The sequence below is a fragment of the Equus caballus genome, chromosome 9 (genome assembly GCF_041296265.1).
Source record: "Equus caballus isolate H_3958 breed thoroughbred chromosome 9, TB-T2T, whole genome shotgun sequence".
NCBI lineage: Eukaryota > Metazoa > Chordata > Mammalia > Perissodactyla > Equidae > Equus > Equus caballus.
In genome coordinates, this window is record NC_091692.1 from 8,778,916 (window position 1) to 8,800,403 (window position 21,488).

The 21,488-nt window shown below is 37.2% G+C and overlaps 1 protein-coding gene across 4 annotated transcripts in view; it reads right to left on the reverse strand.

The window, feature by feature from the left end:
• PKIA (cAMP-dependent protein kinase inhibitor alpha) overlaps positions 1–21,488 on the reverse strand; it is an 84,026-nt gene that overhangs the window by 48,465 nt on the left and 14,073 nt on the right. The window contains exon 2 of one of the 4 annotated variants that reach the window (XM_070221409.1): positions 21,303–21,460. The exons of the other annotated variants lie outside the window; for them this stretch is intronic. The gene's annotated coding sequence lies outside the window, so the exon portion shown is untranslated. The remainder of the gene's footprint in view (positions 1–21,302; positions 21,461–21,488) is intronic. 4 annotated transcript variants of the gene reach the window in all.

A 21,488-nucleotide genomic window follows, 5' to 3' on the forward strand; every position in this document is an offset into this window, starting at 1 on the left:
GAGGCAGGACTAGGATCAGAGTCAGGGTTTTCTGCCTCCCCATCCAGGACCTTACTCTTTGACTGGATTTGTTGGGCGTTTACACATTACATCAAGAGAGCCTACAGGTACTAGATTTGTTTCTAACATTACTAATAGAAGCGACTCTGTGCTTTCACAGGTATTCTAGTATAAAATCAGGCCCTTCAGTCAAACTAGTCAAAAACTACTCAATCTAGTATTCCCAAGGAAACAGTGATTTGTAAGATTTTTTTTTCTGGAAATGGGAATTAGATAATGTATGTTTGCATATATATACATCTACATAGTCCAAATTTAGAAGATAAGAATACAATTTTTGAGTTTTTTATTGTCTATATAGGATGACATAAAAATAGAATACTTGCTGAAAATCAAATATATTTGTAGTATTTACTTACTTTTGTAGGTACCTTCCTTTCTTTATATATCTCTATAGAGTTTTAAAGATAATTAATGGGACAGCATAGAAATATTTTGCATTTTCAAGCCAACCTTGACAAATAATCTTTTTTAAGTGCCCTAAATTATGTAAAGACCAAAAGTACCATTGTTCCATCTATTCTACAGAAAGTGTGCATGTTTGGCTATGGATTAAGGCTGCACCAATATCAAGAAACAATTCTTACATTAAAAAACTCATTCTCCCCATGATGTATTGTCTTTTCACAAAGATTTAGTTCAAAGAATTTGCCTTTTTAAGGTTTCGATCACTTTTCAAATTGTTCCCATGCATGTTCCTGTTAAGGATGACTGATTCAGATTTGGTTGCTAAGCAACCTCGCAGTCTGGTTGGGCATGACGTTGAATTAATAATTATTTTAAATATACTTGTTTGGATATGATTCCTTTAAAAAATACCCTGATGCTTTGTCTAAGAGGCTTTTGTCTAAGAGGCTGTGTAAAATGGTTCTTCATTTCAACTCCTAGTTCTATAAGAATATAAGTGATAGAATGGTGTTTTCTGGAAGAGTTGAAAGAATGCCAACAGTGCATTGGAAAAGCCTTGGTCTTACTTCCTCCCAGTATGCTTTTTTTTCTGGAAAAGGGTAAAATTATTCTCATGACAAGTCAAGGAATTCACTGAAGGATTTCAAAGAAATGTGAGGAACACAGAGATTCTTTTTATTGACTAGATTAAATTAAGTTTTTCTTCTCATCCCAAATTCTTAAGAAAAGTTGTCAAGCTATATTATTTTGAGAAATGAGTATTTTATTTTTATCAGATGTTCAGATCAAACTAAATTGTTAATTAAATTCTCTCCAGCCTGCTTGTTTTTGTCACAGACATCCTTCCCCAGGTCGGGGATATCCTCCTTTAAACAGTTTATTTAACCAGATGGGTCTGCTCCCAGTAGCCTTAATATTTCCCATCCTGATCTATAGGGATAAATAAAGAGACTACCAGCACATCTCTCACACATAGTGAGAGTTAATAAATAGCATCCCCAACTGCATCCGAAAAATCAAAAAGGTTGTTCCTTTAAACAATCTTTTTCAGTGATAATGGAAAGAAACAAAAATATTTCGTTACTAAAGAATCACAGAGAATGTCCGAACTACAATAGAAGAGGCTCACCAATGTTGTCTGAATGTCCGTCCACCCCAGTAATGCACAGCTGACAGTGCTGCCGAGGGACAGGGTCTCCTTGTGGTGACACCACCCTCAAAAGTTCTGGAAGGTACTCCAGAATGACACCTGTTTTCCTTATAACCTTGCTCATCTCTAGCATGTAAAGATACGTCTAATATTGTATCATTTCTATGTACATTTTGAGGGTTTAAATCTTGGTTCACTGTTTTGTAGCTATATGGCCACTCTGGGTGTCAGTTTCCTTACTTACAAAGTGGGGTTTAAAATGCTTTGCTCACAGATAAGGGATTAAATTTGATATGCTAGCACAGTGTCTACCATATAGTGTACGTTAAATGTGAGCACCCTGTCCTATCTTTGCTGGGTGAGGCCCACTTCTAGTTTTCTAGGATTTACTAGAAAAGTTCATACCTTCTAGGAATATGTGGCCTCTGCTCATATTCCCTTACAACCTTCATTTTACCAAACTAAAGGCTCTTAATTCTTTTGTAATTCCCACATTCAAATTTCTCATCTCAGCTACCTTTCTCTGAATTTTTTAGAATTCACTTTATTTTAGCAGGCATCAATTGAGGTACTATGAGGTGAAGGGCATTACAGTAGGTTCTGAAGTTACAAATGAAAACAGCATCCCTGTCCTCATGAAGCTTACAGTCTAGGGTCACAAGTAGTAAACAGACAAAAATTAGCAATTTGACCTGCTAAGTTCTGTGATATTGGCAAGACTGTGCCTCCATGAGAATACATAAGTGAAACATCTAAATCAACTGGGGAGGATGGGAGATTAGGGGAGCTTCCTATTCTTGTAGGCTTTCTTGTAGGCTTTTCTCTAGAGGTGGCAAACAGATCTGTGTCTGGGTTCCGGGTTTGGATTGACCAAGATGGCCTTAACATTCCTCTCAGCTGGACTAAACTTTAGACAGGTTTCTTCCTGACTCGAGACCCCTGACCTTTGCTTACATAGAGCATTTACTTTAGAAAACTTGCAACTGTAAATTCTTTCTCTGCTCCTTTAATATGTACACCTTCTAGCTTCTTGCCAGTTTTACAACCAAGGAATGTCTTTCTCCAGGACCTGGGAGCCATCTGTTTGAAATGTAATCAAGAAAGATAGGACCCCCGTTCTCTGTGGGAGGGTAAGTGCCTAACTTCAGTAAGTTCCAATTAGCAAACATAGATGGCCTCGTCACATTGACCAATCTCCCCACTAATGTCCTTCAGTACTATTCCACTAGCTCACCCCAGAGCTGAAAACTCTCTCGCCTTTTCTTTCAGCAGAGTCCAATCTCTTTCTCCTATTGCATTATTCTTAAACTTTCCCTTGTCTGTTTATTCTTTTCCTTTGACAGGATGCATCTAAGTTTTGTACAAGGGGGTAAAACTGATGTTTGCCCATTATTCTACTCATTGATGCCTAGCACTTGGTCAACCTTTGTAATTGCTGATTAAAATAAGACCATCACGTTAATGTCTAGAGAGAAAGACTTTCAATGGCTCTGAACGCTTTCACTAGCAATAAATGAGACTTTAGAGTTCACCATCTTCTAACTGTAATTAGGACTATTTTCCCAAAAATATATTTCTTCACACTTATGCACAAAATGTGCCCTTGCTTCAAAGAGACTGTGAGTAAGCTAAAGTATTCACTCTTCCCAGTAGCTTTATACTCATTCTTTTGGTATTTCAATGATTTCAAGGGTTCAGAATCGTGAGCAAACTTGGCAGCAATTCATCATGTTCATCATCTATAAATTACTCAACAAAGACTCTCTCTGCCATACTCCCCAGGAAGCTCACTAGAGGATCAACCCAGGCACCAGTCTCATGGGTGGTCTAAATTGAGAGAGGATTTCAGATAATTGATGGTTTTAGCCAAAATTTTGAATTCTAAAAATTGATGTAAATTTCTAAATCAATCATGATTTATTATAAACTATCTTCAAGAAAGATTGCATAATAAAATTTTTTAAAGATTATAAAACCGACAAACAGCCATTGATGATTAGGTAGCTAGGAACTAAAGTTCTTTTTTCCTTTTTGCAATTACTGATTATAGCCTTTAGTTGTTTACCTACCCATTTTCAACTGTGCTGTTTAGACAATATGCTATCTGACTCCCACTAGGCTCCTATAGATGATATCTCCCTGGAGCCTGGGTCACTATGGTAAAGGGCGTTTGAGCTGTTTTTCAAGAATTAGAACCCTTTGTCCACTTCAGGCCAGTTGAGATCACCAATGCATCAACTGGGTCCATGCAGATGTCTGATAAGTGACCTTTTGACGTCAAGAGGCTAAAAGCTCCACCCTCAGATCATGCTAACGCCACAATTTTGTGAATGTGCATCCTGTGAAGAGGCATGAAGTCTGACTACACTTGCACAGATCATCAATTATCTCACCTCTCCTCACCTCCAATCAGCTGTCTCCACACTGCAGACCACCTTGCCTCCTACCCCTAATACCCCTGAGTCCCCATTTTTGGGGAAGCAGATTTGAGACTCATTCTCCTGTTTCCTCACTTGGCTGCCTTGTGATTAAACTGTCTCTGTGCTGCCATCTCGTCATCTCAGGGTTTGCCTTTCCGGGTGACAGGCAAAAACAAACCTGGTTCAGTAAAAACTGCTGTAGAAATTAAACTCAAATTCAAATTTAATTCTAAGGTAAACAAAAATATTTTCTCCATTTTGATACCATTTTTTTAAATTACAAAATTTACAAAAACCCAGAATTTTCCTTCTAATATGCACATTTGCTGTACTGGCTTTTTCACTTTCCAAAAAAGGTTTACTAACTTAAGTAAATATCATACAACATATGGCATCTTAGAATTAAAGAAATATGGAAGAAGGATTTTGATTGCCTCCTCATGCTACATGGAAATTCATTATTTCAAATTTTCTTGGGTACTTTTTAAAAAGATGTCAGTCATCTAACTCACACAAACACCCATATATACACATCTTTCTTCTTGGGGAATAGATTTATATTGGTACAAATAAGTGGTAATCAAAGTTAGTGCGTTAATTTTATGTAGTTATAATTTAAGATGCAGTAGAAATGTTTTAATATAAAAGTATATACCTTTTTCAAATACACTAGAGACTCATATAACCATCTCCTAGTGCATATATTTGTCCATTATACGAGGTTTAGAATATAATTTACTACTTCAATGAATTGAGTATGATATTTTATAATTATATCTTTGCTTTTATCATATAATGTGAATGCAGAGTCTTTGTTCAGAAAAATATCCCCTGCATTATAATATTATTATTGTAAAATGCAATATTCTTTTAATATACAGTTTAACATGAAACTAGGACAGATTTTAGCAAAAGAAGGGCGTTGCATATATTTGACTTTTATTGGCAGGCCAGTTTCTCCCCAGTAATTATCTTGTCTTTACATACACATTACAGTTCAGTGCTCTTAAGGAAATCCAGCTTTCTTTGCTCTTTAATCTTTTCTTCTCACAAAATACTTGGCAAACACATAGCTATTAGCTCGATATGAAGTGGCTGTATATATCAAAATTTCTTCACAAGCCCACTTAACCAGGGTACTAAGTAATTTGCCCAGAATCCACAACAAATCAGCTGAAGACCTGTGTGCAAAAAATCCTGGAACACACTAGATTCCAACGAGCTGCAGTTTTCATTAACTTCATATCACTTAGCAAGCTCACACTGTGTCTTTAGGTGGAGTTTCTCTAACTGACAAATACTTAAGAGCACACTTAAAATGCAGTTACACTACAAGACCATGATAGGAAACACAACAGGAATATAGGCAAACAAAACAACAAAACGTCTCTCACATATGCCTGATTGTTTTCTGGAGAGAGAAATGTCAACTCCATAATGAGGTGATTAGTATATTACATGTTTCTGATAGTAAGTTATCTTCTGAGAAAGAGCATTAAACATTATATGTATGCAGTTTAATCCTTCTTAACTTGAGATATACCTTTAGAAATAAAACTTTTTTACTATAATAGTTTGAGAAACTTCAGCTATTTCATAGCTATTTATCTCAATATTCATGGGAGACAATTATGAAGGCATTTATTAATAATTTTATGAAGTCACTTTAATAACAATATAGTCTTAGAATTTTAGAAAAGAAACAGACCAATAAGGGTACTTCTCCTGGTTCAAATTGTACTAATGAAAATTCTGAAGTTAAGTAAATTGGACAAAATATGTTGCTGTTTAGTAAATTAAACTAAATTTAGATGACCGCCATTCTTTCATCATACTTTAAATTCATTTGGATTAATCTGGAAAACTTCATCAGGAGGTTTACAAATATTTGAAAGTCGAGAGTTTTTACTGTCTGGCTGATCGGTAAAAGAGAGACTAGGGCAAGATTATATAAATTAAATTAGTGCAAACCACATCCTAGCTAGTCCACCTCAGTCACTTTCCTAAATTTCAAGGTTATTAATTACTCAACTTATCTTATGACTTTAAATTTAGAAGGCCTCAAATTAGCAACAAGTTTTCCTATGACTCAAAGCAGTAGGAGTTTTATAGAATGATTTTGGTAGATTAATTTTTCCTCAATTAAAACATAGATGATTAAGATATTAATCTAGTTTTCTACATATCAATCTGTATTTTTCTATGAAAAAAGTCCTTCCTATGGCTATTTGTGTGCAAAATTTAACAAATATTACTTTTGCTTTTTTTTTTCTAATTGAAAACTTCAGTATTGAGTGATGATCAGTTGCATGACTAACTAGAGACGAAGCTGCTCAAACATTGTTTAACCCACGAGAAGTCTTTTATATGACACAGCAGCTCAGTAAGTAAGGGTTGAATGAATGAGAGGACAGATCCCCTTCACACACTATCATAATGATTGAATGCTTCTGTAAGAATCTGAGGTTTAATTTTGTGGTCAAGTGCTTAAGATGGAAATGGAAGTCAATACTCCCATTTGACTTATAAAATGACCTCTGTCCTCAGCAGATAGTTAAAAAGGTTAGTTTTAGTGGCCAGCCTGGTGGCATAGTGGTTAAGTTTGCACGCTCCGCTTCGGTGGTCTGGGGTTCTCAGGGTTCGGATCCTGGGCATGGACCTATACACTGCCTATCAAGCCATGCTGTGGTGGTGTCCCACATACAAAATAGAGGAAGACTGGCATAGATGTTAGCTCAGTGACAATCTTCCTCAAGCAAAAAGAGGAAGACTGGCAACAGATGTTAGCTCAGGGCCAATCTTCCTCACCAAAAAAAAAGGGGAGAGAGAGACAGAGAGGTTAGTTTCACCAGTGGTTGCAGAAAACATACTAAATGGGTTAGAAGAACCAAGATATTTATGACATATATTTCATTGATTTGAGAACTTAGTGAACAGGTATTACCTGTAAGGACAATCAGATGCCAGTTTCAATGATGAGACTGAACTGCATGGTTTCAAACTCGGCCCCACACCTTGTTAATTTTGGCTTGCTTCATAATGCTTCCTGATGTGGCCACACAGCCCCTTATTTTGAGGTAATAGGTGATTTGACTGTGCATGTTTTGGGTTTTTTTTAACATTACATAGAAAGCTAGAGTCAAAAGTTGGTATGCAGTATGCTAAATATGATACTTTGGGTATATTGCTATTTATGATAAACTCAGATTTACGGAAGTTTACCTCAAACTGAGAAAAAATGCTAATTAGAATTTTCCCCTTAAATGTAATTACTGACAATCTCTTCTTCCTTAACCTTATGACCTTACATCTAGGCTGCTTATTTGTACAAGATACCAAAGTTGTTACCACTGGAGCATGCCATCAAAGAGACAGATTGTCCAACTGCAGTCAAGAAACCACTCGTGGTTTTGGCATGATCACAAAATTAGCAGTTTTAGTGCATTAGTTGCTATATTAGACAAAGCTCTGGATTTCATTCGCTATTCAGGAAATCTTCATTGTATAAAGAGAACCACTGTGTGGCCAGTGGGCTGGGCCAACTTTTGCAAACTATAGCAAACCTGGGTTCATAAAATAATTTAAGAGGCATTCCTGATCTAAACTCAAACAGAATGGGATTAAATACATAAATCCTTGCAGGAGTTTCGACAATGAAATGATCGGTCACTTAGGATGGCAATTCAGCTTAACAAATGCGGCAATGAGAGGGATTAAATACACCCTTTCTGAGAAAGACGTCACGGTGACGTCTATTGATGCTATCAGTGTTTCCACAGGCTGTGTCCAGGAGATTATAGTCAGTATCACAGAATAACACCGAAAATACACAATTGAGTCTTTATAAGGAGTCAGAAAAATATATTAAATCTCTCCTGGCAAGGAGAACTGAGTTCTTTTATTGAATATAACCACTATTTTCACTACAGAATTATCATGAATTGTTATTAATATTTTCCTATTAAATAAATGATTATTATACGCGGGGAAGACAGAAGGGCATCACGTCAGCATTCCATCACTAAAAGCCAATCAGGACACAAAAGCTGCTAAATTTACACGAGGAATTCTCACTTCCGATCTTAAGATTATGCTAATTTATCCCCATTTTTCAGCAAACCTCTCTATTAAACTTACTGTTTCTTATCCCTCACTATATCAGAACTATTTCAAAAGAGATCTTGTTAGTCATCTCCCTAAAAAAAAAGAAATCCAAGCCGTGCGTTTTTTCTGAAATCTTTGGAGGTTGCTATGACAATGGTATTTCTAGCTCAGCCCACAATTCACATTCTTCAGCTCTAACTCAAAGTCACCTGATTTGACTCGCTAGGTGTCATCTTCAAAAATTCCAAAAGATATTCCCAAAGTTTTCTCCAGAGATTGGGACTGGAAAAACAACAGCATTATTAAATGCTGGGGAACTTTAAAAAAATCATTTCTATTTTGAGCACCCTAACACAGCCGTCTTCATTTTGCATAATCCCTTTTTCTTAACAAGGATGCACGTTCTTACATGGTTGCATTACAGCAGACACACTGTTTTGCTTTATTGCTCCACTATTTCCAATAGTGAAAGCATTTTGCATATATTACAGTTTGGGGGATTATTTCAATATTAAAGAATACCTGATATTTAGTGGATGTAACCCATAATTAATTTAATCGGGTCCTTATTACTAGCTATTTAATTTGTGTTCATTTTTTTCCTATTACAGATAAATTCACAAGTAACATTATTATGAGTAGAATTTTTTCTTCTAAGGAATTGTTTCTTTAGAACAATTTAATAAGAGTGAGACGAGGTTATGGTTTGTTTGGGTTGTATTTATAGTATTTATAAAAGTGTAAATCTGAATGTGTTCAGGTGAGGCCTGTATTCTCCATGGCCTACCCCCAGGCCACACTCCACATTTATATTACTTGCCTGACCCCTGAAAGCATTTGAATTTTTGACTCCTGGATTACTGGGTCAAAGGTTTAAGCATTTTTATAACTTTCAATAAATATTATCATTTAACTCCTCAAAACCAGTCATACCTATATTTCAATGTTACCAAGTTTCATTAGAGTGCTTTCTACATGCTGGGTGCTGTACAGGCATTGGGGACACCATGATGAAATAAGACAATGAACAGGGAGTGACAACACAGTGTGATGTAACAGCACTTGGAATAGGGCGAACCCATGAGAAGGGCAGAAACCAGCCCTCCCCAAACAGGGTCGTTACATGGCGGAGGGGTGGCAGGCAGGTGACATATGGCAGAATGAGAGAATTTCAGGTACCACATGCAGTGGCCTAGAAGATATAAAGCAAAGCACATGTTAAGTATTATGAGAACATGGAGGGTTGAAAATGTTGAAAGACATGAATACTAATGAATATAGATAAGAGTTTTATAACAACAGAGCCATCATTAGATGTCACTTAATAATTTTTGTCTAACTTATTAAATGTATAAGCATATAATAGTAAAGTGGCTGTAATATGCATCGCATATGAGAAAATCAAATTCCTGGCATAATCAATAGAAAGAAAAGTGGCACAGAGATAACTTGAGAGAAGAGAGGCTTGTGGGGCCTGATGGCAGCACGGGCCTATGTGTACAAGAGGAGGTGAAGGAGCTGCAGCCATAGGTTGGCACAGCTGAAGTACCTGGAGTGCCAGGCTAAGGCGTTTACCTTGGACTTATTCAGTGGTCAATGAAATTACATAGAAAGTTTAGAGGAAACAAAATCGTAATGAAAGGAAACATTAACTCCCTTAATTAAAGCAAAATTCAGAATGTCCTGGTTTTAGCACTGGAAAACAATCTCCAGGTAATTGAAGGAGGAAAACCATATCCATTTATAGGTTCCCTCATTTTGCTTATCACTGCCACCACCACGCCAGCCTCTAGGCCTCCATTTTAACCCTTTTGTTTAGGTATGGACGAAACAAAAACATCTTGCTTTGTTTCACTTTAGCACAAATGATAGAAAAGAAATATCAAAAGAATTTATGAAATGATAAGAGAGGATAACTGGGAAACAGAGTGTGAGAAATACATAAACAGTCTGGTTTACAAAGAACTAGTTTATTCTTTATAGAACACTGTTTGCCTGGAGTCCAAGGACCTCTACGTTGAGCTCCAAGTATCTGTTCACCCTGTGAAATGATAGTAAGACATTGTGTGCATCTGTATACTCTATGATATACATATGTATATGTATATGTATGATATGATATTCATACGATATACTCTATGATATACATATGTATATGATATACATATACATAGATATACACATCTAGGAAGGATGTGATGGAAAAGGATCTCTACTAATAGAAAAAAAATTCTTGTCATTGTCTGTTATGCAAGCCAAAAGCAGATGGGGCAATTTGGCAGAAACAACATCATAATGGATATAAACAATTTGGTCCAAGTAAATGGCTCTCTGGGTTGCATTATTCAAGAGTAAATTTTAGAATGTCTGGAACCAGAGTTCCTTCCCAGGGTCCAAGACACTCAGGGTTTCTGAGAACCTCCTTGAAATCACACCGAAAATTTTGTGCACATGTGTGTATGTATGTACATTTTCTAAGAAGTCACTAAAGAGTTCATAAGTCCTTCTATGGCACTTCCTCATTCCACTTCTGTGCTGGGTCTCCCATTTCTGAAGGTGGAAGTTCCAGCCCCTGAGACCTTGGGCAGAAGACAGCAGGTAACGACCCTCCCTCCTAACACTGCATCTTTGAAGTGTCTTTAAGCAAAGCAAGCAGCCATCTAATTATAAACACCATTCCTCACAATCATTCTTACTGTATCAGAAGATTAACAGATGGGCAAGAGCTGGGAATTGAATAGACAGAGGCTATTCTAAGGGCCGAGGTGAAAAGTAAGAGAATCTAAATTACAATGGTATGAGTGGGAACACAAAAGTGAGTACGGCAGGAGGGAGAGCTTGCTATTTTACCAAGTTGTCATGCAGTGTTTAGAAAGCAATTGTTTTCAAATTGTCACTAATTGGGGAAAAAATGAAACCAAAGAGTCAATCAGTGCCTGGCATGTAATAGAAATACAACAAAATTTGGAAAAAAGTAGACTATTATGGTGAAATTACAAATTTTAGTATTAACCATAGACTAATTTGCAGAACAGACAGTAGACTTTTATATGACTAATGCTTACAATACTTTAACATGTGGTCATCTCATACAAGTTCATTAGACAGTTGATTATTGCTACAATGGAGTTCTGGAGTTTCAATTTTGAGATGTGGGTGAGAAATAAGGTCATGGCATAACTGAAGATACGTGATGAAACTACAAAAATGATCAGAAGCTTGGTGAGCTGTAGTTGACCTTGGTCAGGAAGGTATAAGTGGGCAGTGGTTCTGGAGGATACAGGAGTGGCTTGAACAGAGAGAAGGCCAGCATCCCTTCCTCACATTAAGTTCAAATTAGGGGAGCATGGCCATGGTAGAATAACAGTCAGGGAGTGGCATAAATGGAAGGAGCAGACTGGCTTTTCTTGCACTAGTGAATGAGAAAGCTAATTTCTTTTGGAGATGGGAGGAGAATCCTTTGAAAACATCCAGATTTCACTTGAACTGAAGAGGTTAGAAAATACTAACGATAAAAAAGCTTAGTTTATTCCTTAGGAACATAGACATCAGAGTTAGTAAAAACCAGGGTTAAAACAAAGTTTTGCCACTCATTATCATTTGAGTAATTCTGTACTAATCAGAAAAAATATGAACTGTAGTGTGTATTAAGTCAATGTTGAAGAAAGTGATAGATTTATTTGAAGTACAATTCAGCTAGTATTTTGCAATGCTTTAACAAAATTTCACGTTAAAATATATAAACATACATTTTAGCACAGAAAATTACAAAACTATCTACTCATTTAAAAGAAATAGTATTCTCTCTTTTCATAAATTTCCAAAATTAAAGGAAAAAATTATGGAAACACAAACTGCTCGCTGAAGTTTCTGAAATAATCAGAAAGTCTGAATCAAAGAGAGATTATGTCTAACAAGGATGTTTTGTTACGTAATTTGATGGTTAAAGCAACAGAAAAGTTCAGTGGAAGTACTTTTCTGTAAACTTTCTCTTCTGCTGGCTGATGTAAAGAGAACCAGCATCTGCCCCACGTTTCCCTTGCATACATGTTAACTTCTTCCAAGAGGGTTTAAGTTCATGGTTAAGAGCAGGGCCTCTCGGGTCAAATCCTTCGTGCCTGAATCCTAGACCTGCCACTTGCTAATTGTGCAACTTTTGACAAACTACTTACCTTTGCTAAGTCTCTTTATCTTTATTGGAAAAGTGTGGATAATACTTGTGAGGGTCAAAGGCACCAATAAACAGTAATTGGTATATATTTAAGTGCTCAATAAGTGGTGACTAAGAATATTATCTGTCTATCAGGAGAAGTTTGGGGAGTAGATGGAGATCGTAGATGGATTCACAGAGGAAGTGCAGGGATGTTGAGTTTGGCTGAATTGGTTTAGAATGAACAGTTTCAGGGAAGACAACAACCAAAAGGGATCCTTCTTCCCCTTAAGCTGCCAGAAAAAGAGGTAAGGTTAACAGGAAAGAGAGAATAGATAGAAAACCAGTGACTTCTAAGTGCTTTATAATTTAATATAACTTTAATTCTTTTAGGAAGCGCGCTGTCTCTCCAGTTTGCCACAGGCCTCTTCCTTCCCCTTGCCTTTGACCCGCCCGATTTGCTTGGCCCTGTGGGCATCTGAGTAGGCGAAGTATGTTTGAAGTGTTTTACACATACAAACAGAAGAAGTTAAACACTACCATCCAAAAGAGATACTGATGTACGTTTGTGGGTCTATTTGCACAACGTCTCTCTTGAGAAGTCAGCAGGAGCTGCAAAGATTGAGTTCCCATCCTCTGACACTTGTTTTGGCTGGCACAGCAGCAGGCCTAGCAGAGAAATCTCAGCGTGAAAGACAACCTGCCAATACCCACAGGGACCTACAGTACTTTCTCACTCTCCTTGAGCATCAAAGCTCTCACAGAAGTGACTTATGCCCTTTCATTGCCTTATTCATTTCATCCAGGCATCTCCCACAATCAGGCTTCTGTTTCACATTTTTTTATCTCATTTTCTTCTGTGATGTTGTAATTGCAAAAATGAAGTGAACTTACCTCAATTCTCTTTCTTCTTGAACCCAAAGAACTATGAAACCGGTAAATATTTTTTTCTCTTTCTGTTTCTCTTATCTAGCAATCTCTCTTATCTACCTTCAGGGTGTGAAGTCCTACAATGTGTAAGACAAAATTCTTCTTTCATAATATATTGAACTGCCTATATATAAATCTTCACATTCACTACATATGTATATTTATTCATTTATTATTCATTATATATTTATTATATCTATTATTCATTATATATTTATTATATTCATTTATATATGTATAAAATGAATGTGAATATTAATTAATTTTATCCCTTTAAATATCTGTTGCTAATCTTCCTCTATTTTGTACATGAGCTGCCATGACAGCATGGCCACTGAGGAGTGGTGTAGGTCTGCACCCGGGAACCAAACCCGTGACGCTGAAGTGGATTGTGCTGAACTTAACCACTAGACCGCCAGGGCTGGCCCCTATCCCTTTAAATTTAAATCCTCCAGGTAATAAATATTTTTGTCTTTGTGAGCTACATAAGTCTCTACCACATACTCTGCTTTCTTCTTTTCCTTTTCCTACAACACTTCAAAAATGTAACAAACATTCTTAGCTCAAGAATGGATTTGACCAGTGGCCATAGTTTGTTTACTACTGCTTTAAAATAAAAAAACTCTGAGTTTGGGAAAAACAAAACAAAACTCAATAATCAGTTACTGATGTTGGATATAGTACATTTTATGCAAGTAAGAGACAACAAGTACTATGGTGAGAATATATTTATCAGTTCCCAACAAATCTGACGAATGAAGGTAAATTGAGTCTGATCATTTACGAATAAACCAGGCAAGTTCTCATCTCCTGGTTCATGCCTCTGAGTCTCTCTTTCCTTGTCTATACAACTGTCATTTCCTAACAACAACTCCTTCCTTGCGCTGAGATAGAGCTCTCATTTTCACCTTAGATCCAGTCATCTGACAAAGTCACACACCACATAACATTTCAGTCAATGACGGACCACATATAAATGGTGGTCCCATAAGATTAGTACCATACAGCCCAGTGTGTAGTAGGCTATACCATCTAGGTTTGTGTAAGCATACTCTATGATGCTGGCACAAGGACAAAATCGCCTGACGCATTTCTCAGAACACATCCTGCCATTGCTTAAGCCACGCATGACTGTACTCATTTCTCAGGCTCTTATCATGTGATGCTTTCTTTGATACAGAAAAAGTGTTACTGTTGACAAAATTCTTTCTCTTCCTGTTAATTTGATCTCATCAACCTTGTCCTCCACATCTTCTATGCTATGTTTACTCAACTTAAATTACAGTTGATTTCCAGGTCTACCAATATACCACCTCTGCCTTGCAAAACTCACTTTATTTCTCTGCACTTTTTTGGTTTATAATTTTTGCTTTAGCTTTCTCATATTTAAAAGTCCTCTAGTAAAATCACGCATAATTCACTCACAGATATCAGAGAAACAGACGTAACACCTTTCTGCCAAGGCAAACATTCTCATCCACAATGCCCAGGCATTTTTTTCCCAATTGTGAGCAGGATCTCTCTGCTGGGGTGGTTCATTACCATCTTTGAACATGCAGACTAAGCCACCATAGGACCTTAACATCTCTAAATTCTGCCTGTCTCCCAGGCCATAAACTTTAGAGCAGGCTTTGACTCTTAAGCATCTGCTATAGTCTGAATGTTTATGTCCTCACAAATTCCTATGTTGAAATCCTAATGTAATGTGATGGCATTAGGAGGTGGGGCTTTTAGGAGGTGACTAAATAATGAGGCTGGAGCTGTAAGGAATAGGATTAAGGCCTTATAAGAGAGGCTTCAGAGAGACCCCTCCCCCCTTCCACCATGTGGACACAGAGAGAAGGCACCAGCTTGTGAATCTCAAAGAGGGCCTTAACAGAAGACAACCATGCTGCCACCTTGATCTTGGACTTCCCAGCCTCCAGAACCGTCAGCAATAAATTTCGGTTGTTTATAAACTACTCAGTTGGTAGTCTTTCATTGTAGCAGCAAAATAAGACTAAGACAGCATCTTTCTCACCAGGGAAATACTTTCTAGACAAATACCTAGTAAAATTAATGTATTACTTCAGCACATACCAAGATGCCAAATGAGGGAAAGTCTGGAAACAGGATGTCTGAAGAGTTTTATCATGATCTACTCCCACATACCTGAAGAGATACTACACATTTTCATTAGTATTAGCAGTGGTTTTCTTCATGGCAGTGTGGACACCAGCATTGCTGTTACTTACTACACCTAGATGAGCTTGAATGCCTCTCTCCTGTTTCTTGTTTGAGAATTATTCTAGGTAGTGTTGAAAGTTTGATTTGGCTGATCTTCAAACTGGTTATTGTCATATGTGCCTATACACTTGACTTTCAGGAACACTCCTCATTACTCTCACATCCCCCAGGGAAATTTTAGAAGTGTAGAGCAATGAAGAGTAGCTTATCATGATGTGAAAAAAAAATAAAGTGGATTGTTGTTCATTTGTTCAACATCTCTGAGTAGTTGTCATGTGCCAAGCATTCAGGCATCATACTTTTGATGCCAGAAATAGTGAACAGTTCCTGCCTTGAAGTGGTCCAGCGAAGCTGGGGTGACTTTCAACTAGACAGAATAGTACAAATAGCGGGTTAAGTGCCAAGATAGGGAGCTAGGGTGGGAAGGGGGATGCAAAGAAAGAACAAGCTTATCATGAAATGCTTTAGGAGAACAGGACACTTGATTCTTGTCTTAAAGAAAACATAAGAGTGTGAAAGACAAAAAAAAGTTTCAGAAATGAACATTCTAGGCAGAGGCAATAGCATGATTTAAAGCAAAGAGACAGAATGAGCAATTGTGGTTCTAAAGAACTGCCAGTACTTAAGTATGACTGGAATAGAAGAGCCATTTGAGCAAGTAAATAAAAGGCACCAAAATTTGAAGTGGATAATCTACTGTAAGGTTATATCACCTTTCTTTCTTTCATTCTGGAAATATTTACTGAGTGGCTCTTATGTGCCAATGATTATTGTAGGTTCTGCAATGAAAAAACAGCAAGTGAAAAACCAAGCCCCTATCCTCATAGAATTTGTATTCTAGCTGGGTAGGAGACAGAAAATAAACCGATACAAAAATACATTGTTTGTCAGACGGAAACAAATGTATGGCGAAACATATATCGGGTATCGGATAGACCATACGTGTGTTAACGTGTGCAAGGGTAAATGTGTGCACCTGCATGTGCGTGCACAAAAGTTACTTTTTAGAGGATGATCAAGACCTCACTGATAAGGAGACATTTGACCAGAGTCTTATTCTATTATCACACCCTCTATTACAATATTCTATTTGTATTACTATGGATTACTTTTCTAGAACATTTCCATCGGATGAAATTGTAAATGCTAGGGCTTTGGGATGAGAGAACGCTGAGTGTGTTGAAAACACAGCAAGGAGGCTGATGTTCCTGGTGTGGAAAGAGTGAGAAGAGTAGTGGATAAAGTGGTGAGCTTGGGGAGGTGGTGAGGGGGGTGCAGATTAGGTAAGGCTTCTTAAAGAGTCTCTTTAAGTACCTGTTCCCTGAGGTTCCCCATTTCTTAGACAGAGCCAAGGAACTGTCTAGCCACAGGCAGCAGAGAACAGGTATTTGGTATTTTTGCTTAACAGTTAAGCTTAAAAGCCTAAAATCTTCATGCAGAGAGATTTTGCTAAATTTTTACAGTTCTTATTTACTACATCAGGGTAATGGATGGATGAATCCAAAGAATTTTCCATGTAGGAAACGCACCATCAGGATTCGTCTGTTTGTTTTTGTCTTGTTGTTTAATAACAGAGAAGAGAAATTACCATTACTATTTTGAATCTGAAAAAGACTGGAGCAAAGAGAGGTTAAATGGTTCCTTCATTAACTGTAAATTTGGGCTTAAAAGTGGGAAGATGAGGAGAGTTCCAACTGCTATTCTATGCAATCACTTCCTCAGAGGAAGGCCATTTCCTTTCAGTAGGCTCTCTGGGACAGCTCTTTTCCCATTAGTTTGGGCAGCTCAGTGAGCAAGGTCAGAGGCTGGCTTCAGCTTTCTATAGCTCTCTCATTCCACTTCCCAAATTCCCAAATTCTTTTACTTGAGCAAAATTCTTTTACTTCATCAAAGGTGTACCAGCAGCAAAACTATCTCCTGGGAACTTGTTAGAAATGCAAATTCCCAGGTAGGGCCCCAGAAATCATTGGTTTGACAAGCCTTTTGATTCACACTAAGGCTTGAGACCCATTGCTCTCCTTCCAGTCTGAAAGGCAAAGAGAAAGAGAGGGAGTGGGGTAGAGAGAATGCTCAGGGAAGTACGCCAGAAAGTAAATGCAAATGGCTTTTTATATTGGGTTTTTACTGTGGTAATTTACAAGTGATTGGAAATAACCACAAATTGAAACCCACAGTTACTTTAAGGTCTCTTTAGCAGAAATCAATCTCCTATCATGGCACTTCTTCTATACTCTAGTCTATTACCCGATAGGTCATTTTCCCATAGGGATGACTAACAGCAGTTCAACAGAAAATGCTCTTTATATTTAAACAGCACTTTCTGTTCTAAGACGTCAAAACACTTGACAGGTAGTCAAAATGCAGCTCACTAATTTTCTCAACCTCATGGCAGTAAATAGCCCGCATCTACCATCACTGCTGTTTACTGGGGATTTCTTGGCAGGGAAAGTTGAAGCGCCTTGGCCACCTCTTTAGAAAGTCACTGACTGAAGGAAAAAACATCATTCACTCTCATTCTCATAGGCTGTATTTGATGAATTAGTCACTGACGTCTGTTATTACATCTCAAGGATAGATAACGATGCTCATTAAGGGAAAATCCCAAAGAACGTTCTTGCATTTTCTTTGATTAAACCTGATTTTTGAAAATCACCTGGCCCAATCTACATTTAATTACAGTATGAACACTACTTAACTCCCTGTTACTTCTGGTTGAACAGGATGGATGCCACTTGAAGAGTAAAAAACAAAGGCTGACTACAGTGAGAATCCTTGAGAGTCAAGTCTATGCCTTAATCATCTTTGACACCCCCGTGGCCAGGGTCGTATCTGGAATAACACTTGGGATCAGGAATTATTTCTTGAGTGCATGGTGGATAAACAAGTCTAGATACCTTTAGAGCTGGAGGCAACCTTTTATGGATCAGAAGGAGGAAAAGTGGTTAAAAAAAACTAGTAAATTCTCAAAACCCAGTGCTGGTCTGAAAGCTTATGTCAACTTGACCATGTCCTCTCGCATGAAAGATGATGTTGTGATACCAACATCTACCAATCAATCAAAAAAGAGTTTCAGAATTCAAATTTGGGTAGGTTTTCGAGCTGGGGATTCCTCTCACCTACCTTTTTTTATGATAAAACTTGGAAGTATAGAATCAACAGATAATATGCTAATTTTTCACTTAAATTGGAAGGTTTTAATCTAATTTTGGAGGCATAAAATATAACTGATGGGCAAATATTAGAATTTTCACCAATGAAAAAACCTAATTTCCAAAATGCTGAAGGTTAGTTCTTTGGAATATTAAAATTACCCCATGTCATGAGTCAAAGAACTTTACCTTTATTAAATAAGGGACTACAAAGTTGCATAATTACTGCCAATGACTTTTTTGACTTGGTTTCAAAAAAATTGCTTGTTTTAAATAAAACAAGGTTCCACTGAAGTGACTATACATAATTAATCTTGTAAAACTCCTTGTGTTAGATTTTTTTCTATCCCCAAAATGCTAACCATGCATATTAAACTGTGATTATTATTATATTTTACTTAGGAGTTTTGTACAGCTTTCGTGTTTGAATTTAATGCTAGGTATCCTTTTTTAACAATCTTGTTCAAACTTAGAGTGTGGATTTCAACCACTCTGTTTAACACTCTATCACCAGTACCTAGAACTGTGCCTGGCACATAATAAACACAATAAAATTCCTAAATTATCTTGATTAAAATCCATACTTATCCTGGCTTTAAGCATGTGAAGACAGAAATCGGTTCCAAATGCATAAGAACACATGAATAATCCAGAGTACAGTAAAGTATACAAATTACCTGTTGATTAAGATATAGAAGACATCTGAGATTTGGAATTACTTCCTGGTAACTCTGAGTTCAGAGCTGTGGTAAAGGCTTTACTTGGGGCATGTTACCATTTTCTGAGTACATGCCAAAGGAGGAAGTTGATGAGAGAGCATGCAAGATTCCTGGGTCCCAAATGGAGCTTGACTCATCTGCATAGAAACAGCCAGTGAAACACAGAAGCGTCCATTGTTCTGCTCCATCAAGCCCCCCTGATGCATGGAATGGAAGAGGGAGAAGAGAGCTGGGTCCAGGTTTTGAGGATCTCCCCTCCGCTTACCTGCTCTCATTGGACCAGGCAACGGACAAGAAAGAATGAGGGAACCACGCTGTGTACCTCTAAACCCACACACTGTGACCCTATCTAAAAGTACAATGTGGCTCAGGGGACGTTCAATCAAATCTCACCAATCAGAATAATTCCTGCTGTCTTGGTGGAGTAGCTCTGATAGAAATGGACAGAGCCGGGAGGGGGTAGGACGGCAGTGCTTCCCTTCTACTACAGGCTACAAATGTCCTCCAATTTTCCTGTGACTTAAGCCTAACTATTGTTTATGAACTTTGAAAAAAAAAGTAGTTACTAAAAGTAAATAAACTGAGACTGTTGAAGTGAAAATATATATAATAATCTTAAGAAAAGGTAGAATTATTGCTGTAAAAATTACCAGAACTGCTTTTGTTCCAAAAATGAGCCTGCTACAGCATTTGAATTATGATTATAATTACATAGAAATTCACTTGCTGTCTCCATCTGATAATATTTCCAGAGACTTCACTTGAGCAAATTTAAAATTATTTATTCTATTGAAATCTCTACAAGTCCTTAAACTGAACTTCCTTATAAGTTAAAGCACACAGTTATCAACAAGCTGGCCCAATTTTGACATCTCTCCTGCCTCCTTTCACATGCTTAAAGCCAGGATAAGTATGGATTTTAATCAAGATAACTTAGGAATTTTATTGTGTTTATTATGTGCCAGGCACAGTTCTAGGTACTGGTGATAGAGTGTTAAACAGAGTGGTTGAAATCTTTTTCTCTTTCTCTTCCTCCCTCCCTCCCACCCTCCCACCCTTTCTTCCTCCCTCTTTCCCTTTCTTTCTACAAAGCAAGTAAGTGGGCATATAACAAACAGAAGGGATCAAAACCATTATACTCATTATAGGGGTTGGGAATGTGGACTCTCACAAAAACAGATGACCTGGTTTTAAATACTGTATCTGTGCCTTACTAGCTGTGTGACCATGAGTAATTTACTCAATCATTCTGTGTCTCTGTTTGCCCATCTGTGAAATAGGTAATAATAGTATCTACCTCTTAGGATTGTTGAGAGGGGGAATCCATTTGGTTTTAGAACAGTATTAAGCACAGAATAAGCACAATAAGTATTATTTTTCACTTCTCTGAATATGCAAAACATTTAGTATTTGGATCCATAGTCTCAAAATCCAGCATTCACTGGTGTGAATGAAGAAAAAGAATTGCTATAATAATGATTTAGTTTCTCATTTTTTTAACTGAAAACCAGAATCATCATTTCTTAGCATTATCTGTTATCAATAAACAGTCCAAAATCATTTTATTATTCTTTTAGAAGGCACTGAATATTTGAAATGAAAATGAAGGATGAAATTAATGGTGATATCTGTGAAAACTCTGCAGAAAAGTCACACAGAAAAAAACCTCAAGTTCTCACACCATACTTGAAATTCAAATAACAGCAAATGACTAATTCTTAAATCAAGAACTCTTCACTAAAATTAAAAACATAAATGCTTTCTTTTTCTTGCTTTCTTGTAGGAGGTGAAAGAGGACTCGGTAGGTGTCAGACTATTTTAAACAGCAGGTTATAGTGGTGATATTTCAGAAGCATGAAAATACTAAGGCAGATCTTATAAATGACCTTTAAAATAATTTTATACTGAACAGAAACTTAGTAGAAATGCATTAAAATTGTCCAACGTAATTATAGGAGAGAATTTTCTGTGAATTTTAGTTAGTACCTTTTAAAATGATAGATTATAGGGGCTGGCCCCGTGGCCAAGTGGTTAAGTTCGCGTGCTCCACTGCAGGTGGCCCAGTGTTTCGTTGGTTCGAATCCTGGGTGCGGACACGGCACTGCTCATCAAACCACGCTGAGGTGGCGTCCCGCATACCACAACTAGAAGGAACCACAACGAAGAATATAC